We start from the raw sequence: 16,008 nt of genomic DNA on the forward strand, positions 1-16,008 counted from the left end.
ATATATGAATAAGTCAATAAGTAATTTATTCCATTGAAATATCATTGATGTATTATAGAAAAGTGATTTATCTTTTTATAAATGACAAACACAGAGGAAATAGTTGACATGCTGTCAGTGATAAGCTGCTAGTCATCACAGTCCATGATATCAACTAATAACAGGAGATGTCAGATTCTGCCCCTAAATTGCATGTTATTATTTTATTCTGCTTTATGTTTATATTGTACAGCATTATGATAAACTTTATTCCAGACTCAAGTCCATATAAGATACATACAAAAACACAGACAATGTGTGATTTTATTGTTGTTTGTCTTTTTATTTTATTTTTGCCAGTGCCATACAGCAACAGTGCTTGGGGATGTGGTCTTTTACAAATTTGAAAATACTGTAAGAATGTCACTTTTATAGAATTGGCTTCTTTATTTTATAATATATGATTAATGTCTACATCAACAAATGTTAACCATAGAATCGTATCAAATCGTATCGAATCGTAGCGTTCCTACACTGTATCGAATCGTATCGAATCGAATCGTTCTGTATTAAAAATATATCGTTTTTGAATCGTACCATAACCCGTGTATCTAGATACGTATCGAATCGTCTATCACATAGAGATTCCCAACCCTAGTATTAACATGTTAAACAACAGAGTCACCATTTTGGTGTCAGTGTGAGATTAACAGCCTGGTGTTGGATGTTAGCTGCTGCTGTGGGGCTTCTGCCCAAGTAGCAAAACATGACGATTAACGTTAGGGATGAGATCACGTTGTGCTGTGTTAGCTCATGCTAACAAGTACCGAGCTGCTGGAGACGGTCCTTCAGCACTGCAGCAAACTGCATCAACAGCTGATTGTTGATGATCAGCTGTTGATGGCCTCTACCCCCCACCATCACAAAAAGATTCAAAACACTGAATGCTCATAATAAAATGCTCCCAATCTGTGAGTATGTTTGCAAATTTCACTCCCTAATTTCAGTGGGGGGAAAAAAAGAAGCCAATAATCATGTTGATTACATTCAAATTGGTTTAGTTTTTGGTTCATGCCCCTGGCACATCTTTAGCGGAGAACCAGGGGGAGGAGGGAGGGAGGTCAGGCTGTAGGCTGGGCCCGCGCCAGGGACCCACTGCCGGCTGTCATTCCTGGCCCACACACCCCTAGGTCCTGGATGCCTAAACGAGGCAGAACAGTTTTTCCTCATCCGCTGTGAGGGCCCAAAGGACAGAGGGATGTCGTATGCTGTAAAGCCCTCTGAGGCAAATTGTGACTTGTGATATTGGGCTTTATGAATAGAATTGATTGATTGATAGAACAGGAGGCTCCCCAGCTCCTGATGCACCTCTCAAACCCCCACTAGAGCTTCCCGTCAGACTTGCACACATAAAGCGGTCGGCACAGAGACATGTGTCCCCCAGCAGCAGCAGCAGCAGCAGAGTAACGCGGGCCTGACTGGTGCCCCTCTCCAGACCCCAAAGGGATGGAGAAGGAGGGAGTGAGGAGGAAGGGCCAACGGGGAGGAAACAGTTGGCTGCTCTTTTAGAGTTGTAGGGCTCATATACGCCATACAGTGTCAGAAACAGGTTGTCATAACAAAAAAGAAAAAAGATGTGATCATCTGAGATAAATTGGAAGAAATACGTGGGAGTTGTGACCTCAGGGGGAAACCGGGAGAGGACAATCAAAAACAGGCGTCCCCTGGGAAAAATGGGAGGGTTGACAAGGTTGGTGATCGAGTCACTGGTATTAACTGAAACGTCTAAATCCCCGGTGTCTTATGACCCGCACCCTTGACTTCACAAGTAGGTGAAGTTTTGGCAAAATCTCCATAAAATGAGGCATTAGCTCATGCAGGACACCAGCCCATTCTCATTCCAGAGTCGTCAAATACCACTGCTTGGTCACTGATTTTGGCAGTAGACACCTGACGCCAAAAGCAACCTTTCACGGCGGTATGATATGCCTTCAGGCGGGTATCAGTTTGTAACACAGCTGGACATAACCTTTCGCAGTGTTATGATATGCTCCTAGTGAGCAGGATGCCACCTGTCATGGTGGTATAATATAGGTATAACTGAAACGCTTTCAGTAACGATATATATGGACCTAGAAAGTTTCTATAGGTGATTGATTGAGTCATTGTTTTATAATCAGTCACGCACCAATCACAGCCCATCCTCACGACAAGGCAGCTCATTTTAATATGACTTCCTACCCACTGATCTCTGCGACACCAGTGCTCACACTCACCAATGCTGCTGCTGCTGCTGCTGCTGGCAAAGCTTTGCCTCCATCTGTCTAATTAAGAGTCCCAACATGGCTGAAAGGTCAAAATGGTATTTAACGTCTCTCTTTGGGCCCACTCTTGTAGACCCGGGGTGGTGATGAGGGTTCTGTGTTTCACTCCCTGTGTTGGCTTTGCACGCTGCCCATGTAATCCAGGGATCATCTTAAAAAGGGAACAACACCCATTTTCAAAATTGATACATGTTTTTCCTATCGTTTAATGTATTAGTGGACATAAACAACTCTCTTCCAAATGATAGAGTATAAAGTCTGGTGCTGTTACAAAGACAGTGAATAGGTAACAATGTTCTAGATGACACTGAGAGCACCTCAGGAAATGTTCTGAGTATATGGGTACATTTTCTGTTTGAGAACTGAGAACACTACGACAGAATAAAGCTCATTTTGGCAAAAACATTAATAAACACTATAACATCACAAGTTTGAGACTTACTTCTCTAGTTTATGGCTTTAAGACAGAGTAGCTCATGTTCACAAATATCGATTGAACTTTCCTTGGCCATGGAAATCATATATTGGAATTCTTAATTTAGATGGTGTTCCCCCATAAGAGGGGGGACGCCAACCCTAATCTCTATAACGAGAGTGTTTTAAAATATAATTGGTGAATAACTCAGAGCCGACATGAATTTTGGCCCAAACTACTAAAACCCAGGTAAGATTATCTTCAATCTCCAGTCAGAGCTACATTAAAAACTTATTTTTTTTTTACTACTGTATTTGCAGCAACTCCAACTTTTGGCTTATGTGATAGTCTTTTCAATTTCTTTTCCCATCAAAGATTACGTTAACTGGAGTGAACCTATTTCTCCAAATTCCCCTCTTTTCGCTTCAGTTGTGCTTTGCTCCTCCTCCCTCAGCTTTGTTCCCCACAAATTGATTTTCTTCAAAATTGCAATGTGAATGAAGGAGCGCCAACTGCCACTTTACTCTGCACTCCTCCCACTTATCCCTCTTTCCTCCCACTTTATGTCAAACACACTCAGTCATACTTAATTTCACAAGTGTCCTTTTTGCTCGTTAACTGATTACCTTGAAGTCTTTTGTGCTACATGTGCATACTGAGCATGTTCTCATCAGAAAATGGATCCATGCGGTTAGGGACCTTGAGATGAAACTGGTGAATGTCGAGCTCTATTTGATGGAGATGAACGGCCAAAGGGTCGATAACTGGTAATCACACCACTAGCTCCTTGACTCCATGTCAATCAAAGTCATCCTCAGCCGGACATTTCATTTAGTGTAAAGGCACTAAAATATGTGCTTTAATCCTCAATCAATATCACTAATGATCCAACTATGATCGTTAAGAAAGTAAGATCACAAAAAATGATTTGGGCTTCAGCCTGCGGAGCTCACGCCAGATCAATGTTGCCATGACATTCATTTCACGTGTTAACCTCATCCAGTGTTTCGGGCGATGTTAATGTGACATTTGTGGGAGAACCGGCGCCTCAGTCCCGCGGCCTCCTGGGAATGAGGCAGGCATGCTGGGAAACCAAAGCAAACGGATGAGTGGGGGGGCTGCAGAGAGAGTGTCACATGCAGGTGCTTCTTCGTCTCCCACGTGAGGCACTGGGGAGCAGGTGGGAAGGTGTGTGTGTGTGTGGGTGATGCCAAGAAATCCTCCCTATTATGAGAAAAAAATGCCCAAGATCTATATTTTCTTCAGCCAGATATTAAAAAGATAACCAAACATAAATCAATCAGAGGGTGAAATTGTATTTTCTCTCTCACACCTCCGTTTCCTCTCTGTCTCTCTCCTGCTTTGCTCTATAGTGTGTGTGAGCAAGTGTGCGTGCGAGTGTGTGTGTGTGTACATAATGTCCATGTAGACAGAAAGAAGCTTTAAAAAGTGTTTGTGCCATAGGACATGTAATGTATGAAATCAAATATGTATTTATACTCAGTCATGGTGAATATAATTACATACAGCACAGTATTATAACGATATATCTTTGAATGTACAACTGATGCTTCTGGCTTTTTTTTTTTGTTTTGTTTTTGGTATTTTTCTGATCGTGATTTTCTACACAATGACCTTTTTTGAGCAGTATTTTACCCTTCTTCATGGCAGTGTTTCAGAACTGTGTTTTTTGATTGTACTGGAGTGACTATAGGCTTGCATAATTTTTCCTCCTAATGAATGTATTGACTGTATAAAGAGTCTGTATTACTGTGCTGTGAGAAAGTATGCAGAAAAGTATTGGCTGATATCAATATTTTTTGATTAAAGAAATAAAGAACAGTATCTCTGAGGATTGAGTGCTGCTGATGATCTGTCTTTTTTGTGTGCATGTGAGATCACACGCTTAACTCTTTTTCCAATATAAACAGCACACTTTAGTGGTTTTGTAGGCATATAATGGAATACTTTACCTGCAAAATGACAATTTGTACATCAATTACACATCATATTATTCAGAATGACGGCACGGTGGTCCAGTGGTTAGCATTGTCGCCTCACAGCAAGAGGGTTCTGGGTTGGAGTCCAAGGTGGGGGGGGGGTTGAACCCTGAGTGAGTACTCCGGCTTCCTCCCACAGTCCAAACACATGCAGGTTAAGTTAACTGGTGACTCTAAATTGTCCGTAGGTGTGAATGGTTGTCTGTCTCTATGTGTCAGCCCTGTGATAGTCTGGTGACCTGTCCAGGGTGTACCCTGCCTCCGCCCAATGTCAGCTGGGATAGGCTCCAGCCCCCCTGCGACCTCTAACAGGATAAACTGTTATGGAAATGAATTAATTATTCAGAATTTGCATTAAAAAATGTTTTTCTTGCATGCCGCCACTGTGAACAAGAGTCCAAAAATGGATTCATTTTGTAGTCATATGCACAGTACTTCCCAAACACATGCATTTTCTGTAAAGCAATACCATTTAACATTTTAACAATTAAATGACCAAGTAGCATGCCTGGGTATGCTTGTGTTTGAACGTGTGAGCTCAGGCACACTCGGGGCACAGTCAGCATAAGAAGAGGCGGAAGTGTTTTAATTTTAATATTTTAGCGGAAATGTTTGGGAAGCACTGTGCACATGACGGGATGAGTAAGACTTGAGGCCTGTACTATGAAGCAGGATTTGGAGTTAGTGAGGTAACTTCAGGGTTAATTCTGGATTTTCAGTACTACGCAGCTGGAACTCTTTTTTAGCAGAATAAATCACTATGGTAACTTATGCTGAACAGTTAGCCTGCTCCAGATCACAGCCTGTCAACAGCCTGACCTCTGACCAATCAGATCACTGAAGAAAAAAGTATGCATGGATGAAAAGATTTTAACTTATGCAAAGTTTCGTGTTGCTATTTTACACTCTGATTCCATCACTGCAGCTCAAAATAACGAGACACCTGTGAGGTGAGAACTAGGGGAATAAAGACTATATTTAATTAGAAAAATAATCCACACACTGTTAACTAGCTCTTGTTACTATATATGCAACATTTCAGTCAGAGAGACCTGATCAGTCATTTGCAACTGTTATACCCTTTACTTCAGCAGCAGGAACAGTCTGGTGTTAAAGTGTTTTATGTGACATATTCACAGTAGTTCCATCATCCTCCACCTAAATGGCAAAAAATACTGATGTCACATATAGCCTAGTGATACCTGCATGTAATTTAAGTCTTGGTCAGCAGTGAATTTCGGACAGTATTGTCAATGTTTCTACATTTCGCAGTCAGACACTTCTGGTACCGTTTCATCTCACATGATATGAAGTAGCCTACTTCATTCATGGTTCTGATGATGTCGCTCGTTATTACACCCCCGTCGCTTTCACATGAACGTGCTCGTGGCTGGACAGCAAAACCCAGAGTTGACTGAACTGGTTGATAACCAGCTTTGTAGTACTCATTATCCAGACGGTCAGTGTTAGGGTTAGTTTAGTCTCTATATACAGACTCTGCATTCAGTGAATGTAGAGTCTGTAGGCAAACCCCGGAGATCTTGCCTCTGGAAGAAGAGCGGAAGAGCCCTGGTTTCCGGTTGTAGGCTGTTTGTAGTTCGCGTGATATTGACCAATCACGTTTGAGCCGGCTGCAGTTGTTGCCAGGTTAAGAGGCGGAACATAATTGCCATCACTGCAAACTCTGAATCCATCACAATGGTTCAGCATATTTACTTATATATAAATGGAAGTCGTCTGAATCCATCACAATGGTTCAGCATATTTACTTATATATAAATGGAAGTCGGAAAGGGAAATTCGTCTCCTCCGCCCAAATCAAACCGGAATGCCAAAAAACCGGGGGTCTGCCCCCAGAGGCTGTATCACCATCTGCCGGAAGTCAGACGCTGAATACAGCCGATGGGTTCCGAGAATGGGGTTAGTTAAGCCAGATAACGATAAGATATCCTGGATAAGTTGAACTGGCTTCGTAGTACAGGCCTCTGGGTTATACTGAATGAGTTGTGTGACACTTTGTAAACACACTTTTTGGTGTAGGTTTGCTGTGGTTAAACGCTGTTTCCATTTAGTTAAATTTACAAAGAATGCTCACCTTTTTTGGATTCTCCGTTCACCCTGGACTCTTTCTTCATGAATTCACCGAAACATGGGGTGAGTAATGGATATTTCAAATGATCACATGGGGTAAATTATTCTTTAACACCTACCCCTTCACATATTGCTTGGTTCAAACCAAAAGTTTTAGCAAGTATCATCATTCCTGTTAAATTTTGAAAGAGTTTCGCTTTTGTGATAGTTATCATGTCATAGTAAACACTTTTATAGGCTACACAGCCTACGATTGAGCAATAAATGTTAAATCACATTTGTGATAATGCTTTGATTTAAAGGTATACTATGCAGAATTTTCCTATAAACCGAGGTATAGACTCATACAAAGTGGATTTTGCTAGTTGGTTTTTGCAGCACCAAGATTACACTAATACACTATCCAAACCTAACGCTTAGCCTTGACCTCTTAACCCAACTCTAGCTACTGCTGATCTTTTAAACTCAACTAAATGTGTCCATTCTTTTAAACTCAAATATTTTTGATTAACTCAATTAAATATGTTCAATGAAATTTGGTGGGAGAGAATTAAGGTAGGATGTGGAAGGTAGGGTGCTGCTGTGACAGCAAGGACAGACAGTTTTATAGTGTATGAATTGTGGACGGACTTCAGAAATCAAGTTTAACAGAAACGTACATGGAGGCTTAATTCATAATGATGAACAGGAAAATAAAAATGTGTTTGTTAAATTATATCAAAGTAGGAAATAAATTTTAAACAAGCCTAAATCAGTGATAAGACCTCCTGTCCCAATCATCCAAGTGTTAGAAAAAATGAGGTTTAGGGTCAGTTTACTCAAAAGGATACGTCATCACTCCTTGAAATATGATATGACTGTCTTTTTCCTACTCAGATGGATAGGTAATATCTTTAGTATTACAGATCAATTATTGGGCTATTTTTTATTTATTTATTTTTTTTCATGGCAAGAAAGCTTACAGGGGGAGGAAAACTGGTCCCTATCATCCTTATTTGCCCTAATTATTACCGGTTTAAATTATTTCCAAGAAACTTCATCAGCAAGCAGCGATGAATGGGCCCTCACACCTCCGCACAACTCAGGGGTGCTGGCAGGACGCTGGTCGACCTTACATGCAGGAGTGAGATAGTTTATCCTTCATAGAGTGTGGGAGTTGGAATGACCTATTCCACATTTTATACCACTCCTTGTTTCCACTATGTGGCGCTGGAGAACACACTAATTATACATCATCTATTGCAGACCACACCATGTTAATTTCACGTAAACCAAAAGATAACTGTCTGAAAAGACTGCTTCCTGTTGCCAGAGGGTGGCACGAACACCATGACACCTAATGCACCTGTAGTTGGCTTTGTGACTGGAGCCTTATAAAACCTATGAAGTTTGGTGCAGATTGAACAAGGTACACAGAAGTTACAACTTCCGCTTTGGTGGCGACACATGGAAATTTGACAGCTCACAACAGTCACATGGTTCAATGAAAACTCGCTTTAGCTTAAGCAACTTTTTTATCAACATTTATTTATTCAGTTTGCAACATTTCAATAGTTACATTCATTTCAATAATTGCATTCAACATTAATATCGCAAACATACACTACACATACATTAACTACAGAACACATCCCTCTCCCCCTCCCCCTTCCCTCCCATATTCCCCCTCCTTATGGAGCACACAGATTAACAGTGAGAAGTTTATAGCATAAAAAATAGAAACAACCGATTAGGCCAAAGTGATGATCAGGATTACAAACTGGACATACAGAGTTACCATAGATGAGAGCCTCAAAAGTCATGACAGTAGTTTTTTAACATCCTCTGCAGCTTTTTCTCACATCTCCAACGTTCTTAGCTTAGCATTATTAATACAAGCTGATGACCACTCCAGGTAGATCACCTCGAGAAGAGCTTGTAACCAATGTTTTATTGATAACTGGTGCGGTGGAAGCCACCTCAGAACAATAATTTTCTTCGCTACAGTCATGCCAGCCAACCAGAGTTTACGCTCTATCTCAGCGATCTTGAGCCTGGATTAACTGGTGATTTGGGTTTTTAGAAGACCCAAATACATTATTCCACACCACCTCCCAATTAATGGTCTCTGTTCCTAGAGGTATATCTGCCTCCCATGATCTATAACCGGGTAATTCTGTAGAGATGTATGACATGAGATTGTTATAAATGAAGGAGACTGCTTTCTTTCGGGGCGCTCCTTCCATGAGAGATACTATAGGGTGAGTACTCAGTTCAGACCCCCAGGGAACCTTGCGTGAATTAAGTGCTGACCTTATCCTAAAGTAGAGGAACTGTGAATTTCTTGGGTTACCAAAATGGGACATTAGATCAGGAAAATCTAAAATTGAGTTTTGACCTGAGATATCTCCCAACGTCCAGATGCCATGTTGAGCCCACAGTTGTGAAATGAATGGTTCACAGCTTCAGCAACTTTTGATGTCAAAGGTCTTAAAATGGTTCAGACAAAAATTTGAAGTCAATCTGATCTAATCTGTGGGAAGTTTGTTGGAGTACGACCCCAGGAAATGGCCAAAAATGCACAAAAATTACACATAAAATTCAAAATGGCTGACTTCCTGTTGGGTTTAGGGTATGGCTCTAAAGCCGATCATCTGTTCCAGAACCACGGTCGGACGGTCGGATGAATTTCTGACATGAACAGAAATTTTGGTCAGCCGGCACAGACATTCGCACAGTTGAAGCAGAGCCACGAGCCGATTCACCAACATCTGTGCATTTATCCCTCACTGCGCCTGCGCGAAGACATAGATCACCATGGCGACACGTCGGTGGACTGTAAATATGGAGGCCAGGTTGGTTGAGCTGTGGCAACAGTATGAGTGCCTGTTCGACGTTTCTTCTTCCACCTACCACGACCGCTATCAACGAGAGAAACGCTGGCAGGAGATAGCCAATATTCTTCAGCTGCCTGGTAAGTTTTTTCTGCTCTCATTTTCAAGCAAGCGCAACAAACATACAAGCTAGCGCGCTAGACGAGGTACAACACACACACACACACACACACACAGAGGGTGCACCCGGCTGTAGCCGGCTTACCTCCAACTCTCGTTGTAAAATGGACAAACCATACTGTCCACGTCTCTCAAGCCATCTGCGAGTCCATATGCGCCGACGCCTCTTCTTTTTGGACGTTTCGGCACACAGTATAGCGCAAATCATCAAAGCAAACCGCTTGTCCTGCTTCGTTGACAACAACGGCACTTCCGGAACAAATCGGAGCTTTCAAATGTATCTTTATTGACAGCTGTCAACGGGCAGGACAGTCAGCAGGGGCCGACAAGCCGTTTTCACCCGTACAGTGTGAGCTCTCTGATTGTGCTTGATGATCGGAACGTAAAGTGTGAGCACATAAATCGTGAGCTTTGGCCGCACATTGCAGACGATTCACTCGTACAGTGTGAGCTGGTATTAACAACAAGATTTTAAAAATCGTACAGTGTATGCTGGGCTTAAGAGACTTTTTTGTACGTCTTGGGATGTACATGTAGGTGAAAACCAGCTTTGAGGGCTGGGTTGCAAAAATTTTGTTGGGGGCACTACTGAGCCACTTTTTGGAACCTGAGCATGAGACCCCTAAAATATAAAATATTTTACCAGTTCTGATGTGTGGGCAAAGTTTCATGACTTTTTGAGTATGTTAATCCATCCATTTTCATCCGCTTCTCTGGGGCTGGGTCGCAGGGGCAGCAGGCCAAGCAAAGCACCCCAGACGTCCCTCTCCTCAGCAACGCTTTCCAGCTCCTCCTGGGGGACCCCCGAGGCGTTCCCAGGCCAGATGAGATATGTAATCCCTCCAGTGTGTTCTAGGTCTGCCCCGGGGCCTCCTACCAGTGGGAAGTGCCCAGAACACCTCTAATGGGAGGCATCCAGGAGGCATCCTGCTCAGATGCCCCAAACCACCTCAATTGACCCCTTTCGAAGCGAAGGAGCAGCGGCTCTACTCCGAGCTCCCTCCAGATGTCTGAGCTCCTTACCCTATCTCTGAGGCTGAGCCCAGCCACCCCACCGAGGAAACTCATTTCGGCCACTTGTACCCACGACCTCATTCTTTCTGTCACTACCCAGAGCTCATGACCATAGGTGAGGGTTGGGACGTAGATGGACCAGTAAATAGAAAGCTTCACCTTCCGGCTCAGCTCCCTCTTCACCACGACGGACCGACACAGCGCCCACATCACTGCAGAAGCCACACCAAACCGCCAATCCATCTCATACTCCATTCTACCCTCACTCGTGAACAAGACCCCGAGATACTTGAACTCCCTCGCTTGAGGCAGTAACTCTCTCCCAACTTGGAGGGGGCAATTCACCGGTTTCCGGCAGAGAACCATGGCCTCAGACTTGGAGGTGCTGACTCTCATCCCGACCGCTTCACACTCGGAAACCTCTCCAGTGCATGCTGGAGGTCACGGTGTGATGAAGCCAACAGAACCACATCATCTGCGAAAAGCATGTATGTTACGCCCCTCAAAAATGACATTTATTTGGTGTAAGAATAAAAATCCCTATAGGGTCCTCGCAACGCGTGGTGCTCGGGCCTTAATTAAAAGTGCTGCCCAGTTTTTCCAGTTTTTTATGAAACCCTTTATATCGATAACAGTGACTCATTCCAACCACATCTGAACTAAATATTCATATGACCTATACAAACATCTAGGACAGAATTTCTCTCTTGCTTATTGACATTTGAAAAACTGATCCAAATCCAAAGTGTTTGTATGGCATTAAAATGATGTGAGCTCCACATGCCAGGGTGTTTGCCTCCATCTGAGAGTTTTCCAACAGAGGATGAATGTCAATTGAGGATCACCGAGAATCAACATGTGCACAGCAACCTGACTTTTAAGCATCCCAGACACTCTGCAGAGCGCTTACATCAGCGCTGGCCGCCAGTTTGCTGCTGTGTGGTCACAGTGTGTGTTTGTTAGTGTGATAACAGTTTTGTTATAATTCAGGGGGACACACTCTGCAATGCAGCGACAAACAGGGCTTTGTTGATCCGCAGCACCAGCACAACTGTGGCAATCCAGGTGATAATCACGAGCTGAGAGAAAGGATGGATTCAGCCGTGTGTGTATGTGTGTGTGTGCATGTGTGTGTGGGTGCCCAATTAAAGTCTTGACAGCAGCACTGACTCAGCCGACACTTTGTCCCCGTCAAACCTCGGGATAAGTGAGAAACATAGCATAGCGTACATGAGAACAAACACACACAGATTTAATTCGTCTGTAATCACCTCTGAGTGAAGTTAAAGCAACACAAGTGTGTCAGCTTTCAAACTCCCCCTGGTTACATCCACAGGCGCAGTCAGCCAATCACCATCCTGCTCACATTCACAGCCTACCAATGCCAACCCGTCAATGCGCAGAGCTCACGACAACACAATTAACACCAGAAAACACTACTGCCAAACACGGCTCACTCTGAACCGACATTTCCCTGCATAAACAGTCAAGTCACCGGCAACTGCAACAAAAAAGGATCCCTGCGTCTGTTTCAGTGAGACAACCGCAACTGGCCTCTTTCAATAAATCACCACTTATACAAGCCGAGGTCACTGCACTTTTCATCTGTACCGTAATATAAAGTAGGTCTGTCTGATGAATGTCCCGTCAGCCCTGAGCCATCTCTCATGTGAAGCTTATGCAACAGATGAGGAGAGAAAAGGAGACAATGAAGACAGAAAGATGGAGGGACAGGAGAAAAAAAAGTGCATGTGTGGAATGTGTGTGTCTTGGAAGTGTGTTGCTGCAGTGATAAAGATGGATGAGTCCGTCTGCTGCAGCTGTGATTGGGCTGCTGTTGATTGTAAGAGTCCGCATGCAAAGATTTATTTATTTATTTATTTATTTATTTATTTGGACCTCAGGCTGGTGTGTCCTCCGAGCATCACTGTGGGAAAGGGGCATTTCTAAATCTATGTCAAAGCTATTTATTATATATATATCTGTCAGTCTCTCCAGAACAGGGACTATGAATCATGCAAAGTAGGGACAAGAGTGCAGATATTTTTTTCTTTTGGTGGCATATATTTTTATTGAGCAGCATGCTCACATACAGACAACATTTCTTTATTCATTCATTTAATCATACATTAATAATGTTGTTTGTTTTTTTTACAGTAAATGTATCCACCGATAAATGAAGAACTTATCATCATATTTATATCATACTGTGATATATTGCAAAAGCAAAACATATACATTGTCATTTAACCACAAGTTGCAAGTTTTGCCAATTTTCAACTAGCTTTGTGTCATAACAGTGTGCGCATTATTGAAACTTCCCTCTATCTTACCAGCACCCAGATCGCCCTGCTTATCTCTCAGCTTAAATGCGCTGGAAGACCCGGTTTTTGCTGGCTCTGGAGCTGTTGCCATGGATGCATAAAGAGAACTGGACGCAGCATTGGAGGCGGGGTCCCGTTTATTCTTATGAGAGCTGGAAAAAAGCTTGCTTCCGTGGCATGAAGCTCAGCGTAAGTTCCCTAATCTACTATGTCTTTACCACCCTCCTGGAATAGATGACATCACAATGGGGTCTAATCACCAAAGACTTTTCACATTTCTCATACTTATGTGCACATGTAAATAAATATTCTTTTCGCTCAGAACGAGTCTCTTCTGATTGTAATGAAGTTACCTGGCTCTGTCACATTATTGGCACCCTGGAGCAAGCACTGTAAAGACTTATGACGGCAGAGCAGCTAACTTCTGGTTTAGCGCTCCACTACTTTGAACGTGGATAAAAGTGCTTAAATCTTGTCGTTCTTCTAGATTTCAGAAATGTTATTGGACCCCATAAATTAAATCCTGATAGTGAAACAAATTTCTCAGGGGTTGTGACGCTTAAAAAAATGTATCCAGGGCGCCCAGTAGCTCAGTGGGTAGACCAGGTGTCTTATACACAAAGGCAATGTCTGATTCCAGCCCACAGCCCTTTGCTGCATGTCATCCCCTCTCTTTTCCCCTTTCATGCTTAATGCGTCCTGTCCAATAAAGGCATAAAAGCCAAAACAATAATATCTTAAAATATACCTACCTATTACAGATTTCTCTTTTTACAATGTAAATACATGGGGAAAAGTACTTCTGGGCCCAATGGCATTACATGTCAGAACCAGACATTGAAATTTCACATTTGGTTACTATGTAAACTTGGCTTCAAAGCCTGGCGTTGAGTCCTTGGAGCTTGCCTGTTGCTCAACTCTGATCAAACGTTAAAACTAGGCAGTGTTGATCAAATATGAACCACGATTATGTTTCTGTGTTGCCTATTTCTGGCCTATAATGTCCTCAGCAACATATTACAGTGCATTTATTTGGCTGTAGAATAAAATTGTTCATTACCAGCTTTTCTGTTCATACTGTTTCCTGTGTTGTGGAAATTGGTGACTGAAAAGCTCAGACCAACCAGTAAAACTACCTTGCGCTAATCAAATATGGACCGAGATTCTGTTGCTGCATTGCCAATTTCTTGCCTCAAATGTTTCCAGGAACATATTTCAGCTCACCGTTTGTTGTTGTTTGGTACCAGCCAATCGCCATATTGTTTCCTGTGTCAAAACGGTCAAGCTCGCATTACATCACCCACCAGCAATAGCATTTATTGGTCTGGTGTGGCACAGTGCATTCTGATAGTTGCAGGTTGTCTACCTCTTGAGTAAAAGCGAATGCCACAGCCCTTTTTCTCTGGTTTTCTCTGGATGTAGCACCAATTTCAAAAGTATGTGTGTCTTTCTACTGCATTGGCAGCCCTTTCCAGCAGGGAATTACTTCTTTAATTGGGGTTATCAAGTTTAAGAATAAAATTGATAGTGGCTGAATTCCATTTAGCTTCAGTTTCAGGGTCCTGGTGTTGTGCGTGCTGGCTCGCTGTCACATATATTCTGTCCCGCATCCCATTGTTAATGTCAATAATACCAACTGTGCTGTGTGTTTATGTTATTCAAATCGTCCAGCACATTTTAACAGTGTGTGTGTGTGTGTGTGTGTGTGTGTGTGTGTGCGCGCAAGATGTGAGATCGAAGCAATCGATGCCATCACAAGCAGCACTGACATCAAGGAGGATCAGGTTGGAGCGCTGCCCAGTTGCAGCAGCTGTAAGGATGTAATTTCAGACTTTGCTTCAAAAAAGAGCTCTTGTCCGCTTGATACCTCTGAGACTTGACTTTTACCCTCATGAGGCTGCAAACGCGGCCCATAAAGACTTCTGGAGCTGTGTCTTGGTTCTTAGTGTGATAAGAAGTGCTACAGCAACCCTCTCACACTACAGTGAGTCATTTGATTTGATGCTACTGTAATGCCATAAATTTGCTTAATGGAGCTTTCACACAGAACTTTTAAAACTCAGTGTCTGAGCAGAAGGCGGGAGATTTCTGGGACAATTTATGGATTCAAATAAAGTCCTAGGATTATTATGATATCATTTCTACGCTGGGAAAAATAATTTGCTCTCGCAGTCTTTACAGCATCACAAGATCATTCAGTTCTAGATGAAACATTTTGTGCTTTTTCCACTTGAGCTCAGCTTTTAACGGTGCATACGCGTCCACTTAACCTTGAGTAGGCCCTGAGGAGCTTTTTAAGTATTTATATCACAAACTGCTAATGTACCTGTAAGAGATGGTTTATCTTCAAGGGGGTGGACACAGTAACAGCAATCCAAAAAATATGATCTTGCAAAAAAACACTGCTGACCGCACAGCCCTGTCTCTAAGTAAATGTGGAAAATGTGTTAATATACACAGTAAAAAATCTATGACTGGCAGCAGCAGCTACCAAACAAAGACTGTAAAATTAAAGTAAAATATGCTAATACAAATCAGGGTTCAAAAACAATACATTTACTAGTGCTGCACCCTAATAGTCGACCAAACGTTAGTCGACCAGAAAGGTCATTAGTGAGCAAGAATTTATTGGTCAAAAAAAAAAAAAAAAAAAATACAATGAAACTCTATTAGGAGCTGCGCCTTGTCAAAATAAATCAAAACCTATATGACTGGACCATGTGGGAATTTAATTTGAAAGGACAGACAAAGGAAGAGGCCATGCTCAGCAGTCAGACAGGAGTCACGTTACAAACCAATCACAGCCGACAGATATCTTTCCCTTCTTCTGTAAATATTCAGTCTGATAAATATGGAAAAGTTGATCAT

This window comes from Epinephelus moara, chromosome 18 (assembly GCF_006386435.1).
Source record: "Epinephelus moara isolate mb chromosome 18, YSFRI_EMoa_1.0, whole genome shotgun sequence".
In the NCBI taxonomy this organism is placed as follows: domain Eukaryota; kingdom Metazoa; phylum Chordata; class Actinopteri; order Perciformes; family Serranidae; genus Epinephelus; species Epinephelus moara.